Source organism: Calliphora vicina, chromosome X (assembly GCF_958450345.1).
Source record: "Calliphora vicina chromosome X, idCalVici1.1, whole genome shotgun sequence".
NCBI lineage: Eukaryota > Metazoa > Arthropoda > Insecta > Diptera > Calliphoridae > Calliphora > Calliphora vicina.
This window is the reverse complement of record NC_088785.1, coordinates 4,444,033-4,457,896: the sequence shown is the minus strand read 5'-3', so window position 1 is coordinate 4,457,896 and position 13,864 is coordinate 4,444,033.

Sequence of the window (13,864 nt, the reverse complement as noted above, 5' to 3'; positions counted from 1 at the left end):
TTAATAAATAAATGTAATTACATTTTTTTATTTAATAATTCAATAAAAACAAGTAAGAGTGCTATATTCGGCTGTGCCGAATCTTATATACCCTTCACCAAATTATACTTCAAAATTTTAAATATTTTTAGGTAAACAAAATTTAATTTTTTTTCCAGTTGTTTTTTGAATTTTTTGAAAAAAAAAATTTTTCGATTGTTATTTTAAATTTAATTATTTTTTTTTTTAAATTTAAATTTTTTTTTTTTAAATTTTAAAAATTTTTTTTTTTTAAATTTAAATTTTTTTTTTTTTTTTAAATTTTAAAAATTTTTTTTTTGATTTTTCGATAGGTCAAAAATAGAGGTTGTCTTGGTTTTTTTCTCATATCTCAGCCATTTGTGGACCGATTTTGCTGATTTTGATGATAAATAACAAAATTCTCGAAAGCATGTCTGACCGAATTATTGAAGATTTGGATCCCGAAGATATCTGGGGTCTTCAGAAAACTGATTTCAACAGACAGACAGACGGACAGACAGACAGACAGACGGACATGGCTTAATCGACTCCGCTATCTATAAGGATCCAGAATATATATACTTTATAGGGTCGGAAATGAAAAATGTAGAAATTACAAACGGAATGACAAACTTATATATACCCTTCTCACGAAGCTGAAGGGTATAAAAATAGGCATTAATGCCCTTTTAATGTTTAGGAACACAAAAGTAATTACAAATATTTAATATTTAAATTAGAAGATATTTTGTTAATTAGTATTTATTTAATACCAATCGAGGTAAAAATACAAGCATCTTCTGATTGTATTACAAAAACAAAAAAAAAATTTCATTAAGTTAAATAAAACTTAAACCGTTCAATTTAAATATTCTCAAAAATACGTACATTTATTCAACTATTGTACAAATTCATTAAAATATTGGCATATTACTCGCTATTTATAAATTTATCCACTTTTCATCACTATTATTCACTAACTTTTAACGATCCGACAATCGCAATATTAGTCGACAAAGTTTGTTGTTTGCAGTAACGATTATGTGATTTTCTAACTTATTTTAAACGATAGTAGACAACTTCATATCATATTGATATCAAGTGGCATCTCTGCCACAAAAAGCGAAAAACACAAAGAGGAATATAAAAAACAATTGAATTTATGGAAGTCAAACACTTTAGTTCGTAAATTTTATTAATTTTATATAATAAATGTGAAATAAATTATTATTAATGCATACATACATTAATGTCATCATATATTTCTCATTAATGTCACATAATATTGTTGTCAAAGAAGACGCCTCTCAGTTGAACAGCTAGCAATTGTCGATTTTGTAAACAACACAAAAATCTGTAACTTTCTGAACCTTATGCAACTTCAACCCAGCATTTATTTTGGCACTGCGCACAAAAGAATCAGAGCATTTAACTTTACTGATAGAAGTTTTTTTTAAAAGATTTTCTGATAGAAGAGTTCGGTGCTCTTCGAATTCTTTTGTTTTACCAATATCTGTTAAGACATTTTTTTCATCCTGATCCAGGTTTTCTTTCAATTTAATGGCTTTTGAACCTTCAACCTTCAAATCTTGTTGCAGTGGGAAGAAAATATTCTAAGTTGCGTAGCACCATCTTAGAGAATGCTTCGGGAGGAGGTCAAAAGTACCTACTACCTCGAGTCCCTCATAAATAATAGGGGAGGGGCCACTCTGAATTTGGAGGAACCACTTTCCGGCCCAATTCATTGTTTTATTATATTGTTAATTTTGATAGTTTTCGTTGTTTTTTTGTTTGCCGGGGTTAGTATTGTTAGTTTTTTTTATAATATTCGGTTTTTTATTTTTTTTAATGGTCCACTTCCCTCATGCGGCTGGCCTCCCGCAGTGGAACCATTTTAGGACCAACTTTTATTAGCGGCTGAGCAAGACAGCATATTATGAATGCTCATTTTGTATTTGTCCTGAAAAGAGAAGAAAGTAATAAAATATTAATGAATATGAAAGTTGCTAAAATTAGAACTATACTTCACCACCTCATCCGTTACTGCCTTGTCCAATTCCCTGAAAAGATACCAAATTTTATAAATTAAAACAATAAAATAAAAATAAATGCAAGAATACAACTAACTACCTACCTCATGTCTGCTTCTTTTGTTTTGTTTTGTTTATATTTTTCATTCCATATGTTTATATCATTGGTAGGCAAAAAGAGGCATTTAATTTGTGTGCTCTTTTGGGTAAAAAATAAAATATCCACAACAACATCAAGAAACTGAATGAAATGTGTGTATTTTTACGCTCTATTACGCTCTTTTGTTCACATTCGGGTTGTTTGACGAAAATCATCGTAACCTGAACAATATGAACGCCTACCATGGGTTTATATGTAGGGTATGCTTAATGAATGAAATTCAGCAAGAAAGTTGCAACTAAATTAATTTTCGTAAATAACAGGGATGTTAGTTGATAACGTATTGAATATTTTTGTAAAATTATTTGAAATTTATGAATGAACCGATTCAACCACCTAACTTTATGAACGCCTGATCCTGCAGTTCGGCATCAATACTAAATGAATTATTGAATAGGACAGGATAGGAGCAGTAAGGAGAGGGTTGAGAACTACGTCCCTAATGAGAGTCAGGAAAAAGTTAAAATGGCCGGTGAACCACCTAAGCGCAAAAACCGTCACGTAACAATCTATACTATTTTCGGATATCGCATAGATGCATATTTCGGAATTACCAAAATATACTTGGAATTTTAAAATTAAGAACATTTAAATATTTCAATATACAAATTAAGTAAGCATTGTTAATACTGTTATATAAAACACTCAAAATATTTTGAGAGTATCAAATGAGTCACGAATGTATCATACATAATAATTTTACCATCGCTGGCGTCAAGGTTCAAATACTATTTTAAAAATGTTTGCAAAATTTAATTATACTGCCGGTATGATAATGATATTGAATTGCAATTGATACCGGGATTAGGGGAAACTGTATTTAATCGGTATCGGTATTAATAACGAAATTTATGCAAAAAATAAGTGTACAGGTGTGTGGTACTTTTTGATTTTTGTACTTTTAAGGGGATAAAATGGGCGAAACCCAAGTTTTAGTACTTTTTCGTTGCAAATATCCACGAAATTTAATTTAAATGGAATTGTCCTTAAAAAAATTCAAATGGATTTTGGCACTTTTTTTAAATTTTTTCCTGCTTTTGGTATGTAATTTTTTTGCAAAAATATTTTTATGTATGCTAAAAAAAAACCTTTCATTAAAAAAAATAATAATAATTTTTAGATTTAGTAACCTTTTTGAAATTTGAACAATATTTTTTGTACATTAATATGATAGAAAAATGTTTGTTATAAAACAACTTTATTAATAACTAGCTCACCCGACAGACGTTGTCCGTTGTATGTTCGAATGTGTAAAAATAGTTAAAAAGAGAAAAAACTTAGTTTTTAATGATAATGTTTGATTTATATTTGATTTGATTTAAAATAAAGAAATACTTTTTTCGATTGCTTTGCTGTGATATCATATTTCGTTCATTTCAATGCTCTATGATACACGAAATTTTTTGTTGGTTTTTGTCGACACGGGAATAGGCGAATATGGAGACGTTGGGATCCGTGGTACCAAAACGTCTTCTCCTTTGTACTTTCTTTAAGTATTGTTGCTTCGATAACGTTATGCATCAGGTTTTTTAACCGCAAGTCGGGTGCCATTACAAAGACGTGGTCCGATCAGACTTTCAGATGGAGATTGTGAGGCGGTAATTCCAGCGAGTTGGATAGTTGACGACATCATCTTGGGAAGTAACGGAATCCACCGATTTGTAAGTCACCATTCGACATATGCGATAATAATATCACTTTTAATCTTAAAATTCAATTCGTCGACATCAATGTCTTTCTCAATGTTTGGAAACACCTTTCGGATGAGTTCGGATTTTGATTCGGTGAACTGACAGAAAGCGATGTGAAATTAAATGCAGCCGTTCGAAATCTCTATCGGGATTTTTCCTTTGCCAATGTTCAGCAATTGTTTGGAAAATACTTCTCCAGATTGATCGTTCTGCAGCTCGACACACATGGTTACAGTAAATTTTTCTTGACGTGTTTCCACAAACGGACGACATGCATCATCGGCTTGCGTTGACCGTGGAATCACTGGCAATATTTGCCGAAAATCACCTGCCAACAGAATCATCAACCACCTCAAAACCCGCTTCGATTGTTTCGTAAATATTGCAACGTTTTGTCTAATGACACTCATCCCAAACGATCAGTTTGGCTACTGCAAAACTTGGCCATCGCACTGTTCTTGGATATGTTGCATATTGGATTTTCATTGATTTGCATATTCAATGGCAATTTGAGTGCTGAATGAGCAGTTCGACCGCCTTCCAACAACGTAGCTGCAATTCCTGATGAAGCAAGTGCAATATCATTCCATCTTTCACAACGTTCATAGAAGTGTCGTACGCATATTTTTGTTGACGATTTAACAATGGAACGTTTGTTCGAACTGATTCCCTTAAGGCATCGCAATCATATTGTTTTTCGCGTAGCAACTCTTGATTAAATGCATCGTGCATCGGACGATTGGGAGCTGTCATGCCTAACTCAGATAATACCTTTTTTGACATCATCAATTAATATCAAAGCCTCGTTGTAAATTTCCTCGCTCAGTTGCAAATTTTGATTTGATGTTCTGATACGCATCTGATCCAAAATATCGTCACAAATCAGTCGGTTTATCTCAATATGCTTGCCATATGTTGAGATGTTCGTATTTGACAAAAGCACTGCATCTCCGAGGGAGTATTTTTAGTGGAATTCTCTAACAATCGGTAGCGTTGACACGCTTCTCTATACGTGTCACACAATTCAACATTGTGGGCGTAAAAGTGGGCATGGTAAATTTTTCTTTCCCGTAAAAACCTAAGATGTACTATGACGAATATTTGATAAAAAATAGTGGTGGAAAAAATTATTAAAAATTTTTAATAATTTTTTTACTTGAATTCAAATATAACGATATTAACGACTGATTTAAAGTTGCATAATGCTTTTAAACAGCAGTGCCTCTCAAACTGTAACATATCTGTGGGTATTATTAACATTGAATAAAAGCTTTGAGTTGATCATTGATTGTAAGTATGGCAGCGCTGAATGTTTCCTGCGACTCTTATATTCGAATTCGAAAGCTCTAGACTGCGAATATACTAGTTTTGACAGTTAAAGAATATTATAGAAAGTTCACCAGAGATGGCGTGTTTATAAATAGTGGACATGGTTGCAGCCGTGAGTTTAGTTTATCAGAGACGCTATTCGAATAAACATCAAATGAGTGCCTTAAAGTGTGCTGTATTTTCCAGTGAATTCATGTAAATTTTAAAATGTGTCTGTATTTCTCGAATTTATAAATGTGTATAAAAAACACTGAGCGACTATTTAATTCTGTTGTTGTACGTTTTAAATAAATAAAGAGTTGTTACAATTTTTAAACTGCTAAATGGCTTTTATTTGCAATCAAAAGTATCCGGTTTATTTAAAGGAAATAAACCAACGTTTTGAAAAGGATAAAACGTAACAATACTTTAATAACTGATTTTGAAGGTTCTATTATAAAAGATTTACTTTTAATTGATTTAATACTAATAATAATTGCTTGAATTGTAAAAATATCCAGTTTTTTTATTTAATAATGAAATTGGTATTTTTACGAAAACGATAAGCATTAGTAGCCATTTACACTATTTTCTTTTACAAAAATACATAAAGTAAGTTAAAAATATAATTATTATTTTACAACCACCTATTAAATTTTTCTAAAACTATTTATTGGCAACTCTGTTTGTCTTCACTTGTATGAAATAGGGTATCAGTACAAGGTGGTATCAGTTCTACAAAAGCTACAATTGGTCTTAACAAATGTCAAAACACAAAAATGAAAAATTAAACAAATATGTATTAAAACTTAATCAAGGCATATTTAACAAGGTGACAGCAGTGGCGAATTGAAATAATATGTTGAAAAGTCCTTTAACAAAAAAGTTTCTGCCGAAACAGTTCGTAGGGCTATTAAAAGAGCTGGATATCAATCACGAGTAGGGATGCCAAACGGGACTGGGTTTTACAAATCCCGGGATTCGGGATTTTAGAAATGTAAATCCCGGGATCCCGGGATTTTTCGGGACCCCGGGATTTTTCGGGATCCCGGGATTTTTCGGGATTTCGGGATTTTTCGGGACTTCGGGATTTTAGTTAAACGTCAAAAACATCAAATTCAACAATAAAAACTATTGATTTCATTAATATATTTAAGTAAAAATATAACAAATCAAAAACTAATGCATTAAATTAAAATAAATGGTCCATGATTTCCCCTAGCTCCATACAATTGTCCCCCGGAGTACTGTTTGAGCAGTCATAAATATCTTGATTATACGGCAATCCTTACAAAATTTTGCACAAAATAAGTTGTAAGTACTCTGAAATTATACTGTAAAGTACTGCGGAAATCGGACTACATTTGCCCCTTCAGAAAATAACTTGAACATAAATTTCGTAAAAGTGTAAATTTCGTGCTGCTTCCTGATTCAAATGAAAAAATCTGGCTGCGTTTGGATTTGAAGTGAGATTATTATAAATATGCTGAAATTTAGCTTTCTAAGTATTTTGGGTGCTTCAAAAATCTTCCTAAAATATCAAAAATCTCATAATATTTCGGGATTTGTTAATCCCGAAAAATCCCGGGATTCTTTTTCACAAATCCCGGGATTCGGGAAATCCCGATCCCGAAAAATCCCGGGATTTTCGGGATTTCGGGATTGGCATCCCTAATCACGAGTAGCTCGTAAAAACATCTCGTGAACGAAAAAAATCGAAAATTAAACGTTTAGATTTTGCAAAAATGTATGTAAATAAAGAAATATTTTCGGATGAGTCAAAATACAATATATTTGGCTCTGATGGAAAGCCACGTGTATGGTCAAAAGTAGGGGATGAATTCAATCCGAAGAATACATGCAAGACTGTGAAACATGAAGGCGGAAGCGTGATGGTATGGGGTTGTATGTCATCTGCAGGTTAGGGTTCTGAAACAAAAAGTCCACTTTTCGACCTTTCGACTTTTTCCGATTTTAAAAAGTTGACTTTTAGAACTTTCTACTTTTGGTAATTTATGAAAAGTCGACTCTTCGAACTTTCGACTTTTTAGTTTATCGACATTTTTCGACTATTTTCGACTTTTTTAAACTTTTTACAATTTTTTGTAAAAAATACATGGTTTCTACATTTATTAATGCGCCTTTTGTAATGTTTAGAAATAAAAAATAAATACACTACAAAAAATGCAAGCGTATGTACAAAATTGTAATATTTTTAGTATAACGTTGCAATTAAATAATTGGTTTTAACAATCTAACAAGTAAGAGTGCTATATTCGGCTGTGCCGAATCTTATATACCCTTCACCAAATTATACTTCAAAATTTTAAATATTTTTAGGTAAACAAAATTAAATTTTTTTTCCAGTTGTTTTTTTAATTTTTTGGAAAAAAATTTTTTTCGATTGTTATTTAAAATTTTTTTTTTTTTAAATTTTAAAAATTTTTTTTTAAATTTAAAAATTTTTTTTTTTGTTTTTTCAATTTTTTTTTTTTTTTAAAAAATCGGGTTAAAATTCTTTTTTCCCGATTTTGACCCATTGTAGGTCCAACTTACTATGGTCTTATATACGTCGTTGCAAATGTCTTTGAAATATCTATCATTAGATATCCATATTGTCTATATTAATGTCTTAGTAATCCAGATATAGGTAAACAAATAGGTCAAAAATCGAGGTTGTCTTGGTATTTTCCTCATATCTCAGCCATTTGTGGACCGATTTTGCTGATTTTAAATAGCAAAATTCTGACAGATGTCTGACAGAATCATTGAAGATTTGGATCCCGAAGATATCTGGGGTCTTCAGAAAACTGATTTCAACAGACAGACAGACAGACGGACATGGCTTAATCGACTCCGCTATCTATAAGGATCCAGAATATATATACTTTATAGGGTCGGAAATGAAAAATGTAGAAATTACAAACGGAATGACAAACTTATATATACCTTTCTCACGAAGGTGAAGGGTATAAAAAGTCGACTTTTATCGACTATTCGACTTTTATCGACTACTAGCTGAACCCGGTACGCGTTGCTGGCCTTTAGAAAACATCTGTTTTATTTTGTGCATCTCGATCTCGATTTTAATATACAGTGTCGGAAAATGTCGGTAATCCAACCTTCAATGTTATACATGTGGTGGCATTTCGGCTGGTTCCAATGAATTCAAAAATTCAGTAGGACAATTGACGACTTGTTCTTCGTTCATTACTATGTCAATCGATTTGTATTTTATTGTTTCGCCAGACACTTTCATTTGTATTTGGTCATCGAGCTTGTTAACATCATAATTTTTTGATTAAAAGTAGATTTCATTTGGAAATTTCTTATTCATGCACCTAATATGCAAGAGTAAACAAAATTGTTTATCACAGACCGAAAATCAAAAATCTGACATTGTTACCCAAAAGTCTTTTCTGAAGATTTCCCGAAAGTTTTATCAAAATCGGTCCAGCAATTTTTGAGTCCATACGGAACATACATACACACATCCATTTTTATGAAATATATGGCATTATCGGTATAATGTAAAAATTAGATTTTTACACGCCCCTCCGCCCACAGACCGAATATTAAAAATCTGACTGTACAGTGTTACTCGCTGGGCTATTCTGCAGATTCCCTGGAAATTTCATCAAAATTGGTCAAGCCATTTTTGAGTTCATTCGGAATATACATCCATTTTTATATATATAGATGAAAAATGTTTGTATGAGAAAATTCGAAAATCTTCTTTACGAAATCACTGAATGGATCTAATGTAGTATTTTAGGTGTCCAAAACCATATTCATAAAATTTCCTTTCCAATGATACCAGTTTGTAGCTAATCGGTTGGATGGTCTCAGAGTCTATAACGGACATAGTTAGAAACATTTTTTGTATTTTATATATATAGATTTTCGACTTTTGAAAAATCAAATTAAACATTTTAGGGGTCACCCTCCTAGATTTTAAGATTGCCAAAGTTTGAGCACGATTGAAAGATGTTAAAACGTGCCACTGGGGCCTCAAAGTTTTGAAAATGTCGATTTTTTGACAGTTTGGCGACTTGTTTTTGTTGCTCGTCCTTTGTAAGTAATTGGTTGTAATCTGTGATGAGCTTGACTCTTCGCTATTGTGTAGAACATAAAATATTATAAACAGTATGGCCTTTAATTTGATGGCACGGGCAAATAGCTTTAGCTGTTCCAGAGATATAGGTCATCGAAGTCGCCAAACTGCCAACAAATCAAGATTTCATAACATTGAGGCCCCAGTGCATATATGTATGTAGGTCTGGCAAACCACATTTTATGGCCAAAACTTCTTTTTCTATATTTGTTGTTAGAATATAGTAGCAAACACTTCAGATAAACCAAACAAATAATTTGTTTTTACAAACTTCAATTAACCGTTATTCTATGAAGTGAGAAAGTTCATGTTTTAAGTGCAGTGGTAAACTGAAACACGTTGTGCAGTTTTTTGTTTTATTTGAGTCACATGTTAAACGAAAAAAAAATTCTTTTTAAATCTGTTAGTTATGGATATTAATGACGATGTTAAGTATTTAAATTTTTAATTGTGAAATATTCAATAAAAATTATGGTAATAAGAAATGACATAAAAAAAACTTTCATAACCTAAAAATCATTGATTTTAACTTTTTATAAAAAATAGTTTATAACTTACAAAATTTCAACCGATTTCAACGAAACAAAAATTTACGGCCATTCTCACAATGTATGATTAAAAGTTAACGTGAACTTTAACCGCAAGTTAGGCTAATTTGAATTTCACAATGTACGATTAATTCTTAATTGACACTATTTAACAACAAAGTTGCTGTTAAATATAACCGAACAAATTTCGCCGGTTAGCATCTTAATTGTAAGAAATATAATAAAATAACATGGAAAAACATTTATATTTTTGTAATATTTATAATTTTTAAAAGTGTAATGCGAAGAAAAGTAAATTTTGCACGAGGTGATCCATATACCACCCGGATATTGCACTTACAAACCAAACAACAAATGTGCACTTTTGCTTGTTGGTTTTCAGTAATTGTTGTTCAGTTTGTTCTGTAAATTTTATAGTTAGGTACCTTAATATTTTTGAGTTTTATACGTTTTTTTTATTATACCACTAAGAAAACACAAACTATTATTTTTTATGCCGTCTTTTAGACAATTATTTATATTTCAATCTTTCATTACACTATTTTTCGTAAACAAATGTATGCAGTATTGCCATACTTTCTACTGAATGCTTTGGTTAAGTAATCAAATGATGGTGAAACGCAAATCGGTAACCGTTGGTTAAATGGTCCCCGTTAAACAAACCGACAGTTAGTTAATTTTCCGGTTAAAATGAAATAATCGTACATTGTGAAAATGGCCGTTACAGTGATATTTTCTGCTTACGAATCATCAATAACTTTCTGCTAGTTTTTGCTTATTTTTAAGAAATCAATTTTTGTTTCAGGAAACTTTTGCTTCAAAAATTATGATTTACTCAGAGTTTAGCAGAGTGGAAGTAAAAAAATAAATTATTATAATTATTATATTATAAATTATTAAATAAAATTTAATAATAATAAAATTAAATAAAATTTATGTTTTTTGTTATTAATTGTATATTTTGTACGAATTTATGTATATACAGCCTCAAAAGTGAGACTTGAATCTTTTTTTTCACAACAGAATCTATTATTCAACACATTCTCTAACAAACCGAAACTTTTAAATTTTAATCGATAGATAAATTAGAAGATTTTCATTATCTTAAAAAAAATCATATAATTTTTGGTGTATAATCACATTTGAGGTTCACTGTAAGTGAATATTTTAGTTTTGGCCAAAAAAAGTGGCTCGCCAGACCTATGTGCAGTGGCACGGGTTAACATCTTCCAATAGTGCTCAAACTTTGGCAATCCTAAATTCTGACAGAAAGAAACATTTTAGAGTGGTGCCCCCAAAAAAATTCTGAAATTTTTTTTACCCTATGAAATAAAACCACCCTAATACCTGACATAAAAAAATTTAACGGTATACCATAGCAAACATATTTAAATGAAATGGGATTCCAAAGTACAAGTATTTGTCCATAATAAGGAATAATAATACAAATAACGCATCTTCTCATTTTTTTAACCCTATGAGATAAAACCACCCTACTAAAGATACAGTGGTTGACAAAACAATGGAAACTTTTCCAAATATTCCATATGTAGCCTAAAATTTAAAACATTTTTTTAAAATAAATTTTTTTTTTAGTATTTTTCTTGTATAGTTTTATTTATATAAATTAACTGAAAAACAAACAACATAATTAATTATATTCTGAACAAAGGGAACAAAATTAAAAATATTCACTATTTCGCTACTGACAAAACAATGGTAACTTTTAAACTTCTGCAAGAAAGAAGTGTAAAACGAAAATAATATTTAAAAGAACTATGTAAAAAGCATCCTGTTTACAGTTATTTTATTTTTAAATTCTGGTAATTTTTCACAATTTATTTTTCTAAGTTTTTCGCATAATTGCTTTTTTTCAAAGTTAACGAAAATGGCTAAAGTTAAGATTTGTGAAGACTTAAAAAATAAAATAATTAACGATTTTAAAGCTGGTTTAACACAAAAAAGTATCTGTGACAAATATTCAATAAATAAATCAGCAGTTTCAAAAATTATAAAGAAATTTCGTGAGACCAGTTCTGTAAAAACTCAACATTTAGGTGGAAGACCTTATAAGACTACTCTTAGACAAGATAATTTAATAGCGAGAGAGTTCAAGAAATTCCCAAAAATAACTCCTCGTGATGTTGTTAATAGCCTAAAATTAGAAATAATACCCGAACAGTTAGTCGCAGGGCAAATGAGGCTGGTCTTTCTAAAAAGAACCGTTCTGCTCGTCTACAATTTGCCAGGGATCATTTAAACTGGTCGATACAGAAATGGAATACTGTCCTCTTTTCCGACGAATCCAAATACAATTTAAGAGACAGTGATGGGAGAACATTTGTTAGACGACCAAAAGGAAAAAGATTAGATCCAAAGTACACAAATAAGACTGTAAAGTTTGGCGGTGGCAATATTGGGGATGTTTTTCAGGGCAAGGTGTGGATCCAGAAAATCTATGGGAAATTGTAGATCGTAAAATAAGGACCCAAAATTACACCAGGAAGGAAGATTTATCGGAGGCGATTATAAGGGAATGTCAAAATATTTCAAAGGAGACCATTGACTTTAATTGGTTCAATGCATCGTCGATGTGTAGCAGTTATAAAAAATAAGGGATACCCAACAAAATATTGAGTTATTGCAAAGTTTAGACCATATTTGTTAAAATATTACCTAAGTTTCCATTGTTTTGTCAATGCCGTAATAAAGAAATCTTTTAATGTTGTTTTCTCATTTTAGAATTTAATTATGTCCTTTGTTTTTTGTTAAATTAAGTTAATATTTTTTAAAAAATTATTTCAGATTTTAGGCCACTAATGAAATATTTGGAAAAGTTTCCATTGTTTTGTCAACCACTGTATATTGGATATTGTTACGTTTTAACCTTTTCAAAACCGGATACTTTTGATTGCAAATAAAAGCCGTTTAGTAGTTTGAAAATTGTAACAACTCTTTCAAAAATTATAACAATTTCTTTGAAATGTACAACAACAGAATTAAATAGCCACTCAATGTTTTTTTATACACGTTTATAAATTATCAGAAATACAGACACAATTTATAATGTACACGAATTTACTTGAAAAACACAACACACTTTAAGGCACTCAGTTGATGTTTATTCGAAAAGCGTCTCTGATAAACTCACTCACGACTGCAACCTCTGCCACTATTTATAACACTGCATTACCATCTAGAAAGCTGTATTTCTACAATGTTCTTTAACTGAATATTCGACTTACGATCAATGGTCAACTGAAAGCTTTTATTTAATAATGCCCACAGATATGTTACAGTTTGCTATTACAGCACTGTTATTTGAAAGCATTATGCTACTTTTAAATCAGCCCTTAAAATCGTTATATTTGAATTCAAGTACAATTTCGTAACAATATATTAAAAAATAATTTACACCAAAGTGCAGAAAAACTGGGACTGCTTGACCGATTTTACATTCAACAGGACAATGATCCCAAACACACTGCTGGTATCGTAAAAATGGTGATCATTTACAATACTCCCCATATTCTTCAAACCCCTAGCCAAAGTCCTGATCACAATCCCATAGAACATCTATGGGACTATCTGGAAAAACAGATTAGAAAACATCAAATAAGTAACAAATCTGACTTTAAGGCAGTTCTTATTCAAGAATGGCAGAAAATTTCATCTGATTTGACCAGAATGCTTGTTCATTCCATGCCAGACCGGTTAAAAGCAACAATACAACTAAAAGGAAACCCTACAAAATATTAAACAAGTAAAAGGCTGACTTCCAAAATGTATCAATACAAAGTTTGTATGCAGTTCTCCTACTGTATTTTAATTATGTACATATTTAAACTTCCTAAACAATGCAACTATGTACTTTGTTTACATTTACGATATGCAAATTATAATTTTTTCACTGAAAAATATATAAAAGTATTTATTTGGTGTTTATATTAAGTTTTTTATCCAAAAAAAAATAATATTACTTCCTTTTGTGAATCGGCCATTCTCTATATTCT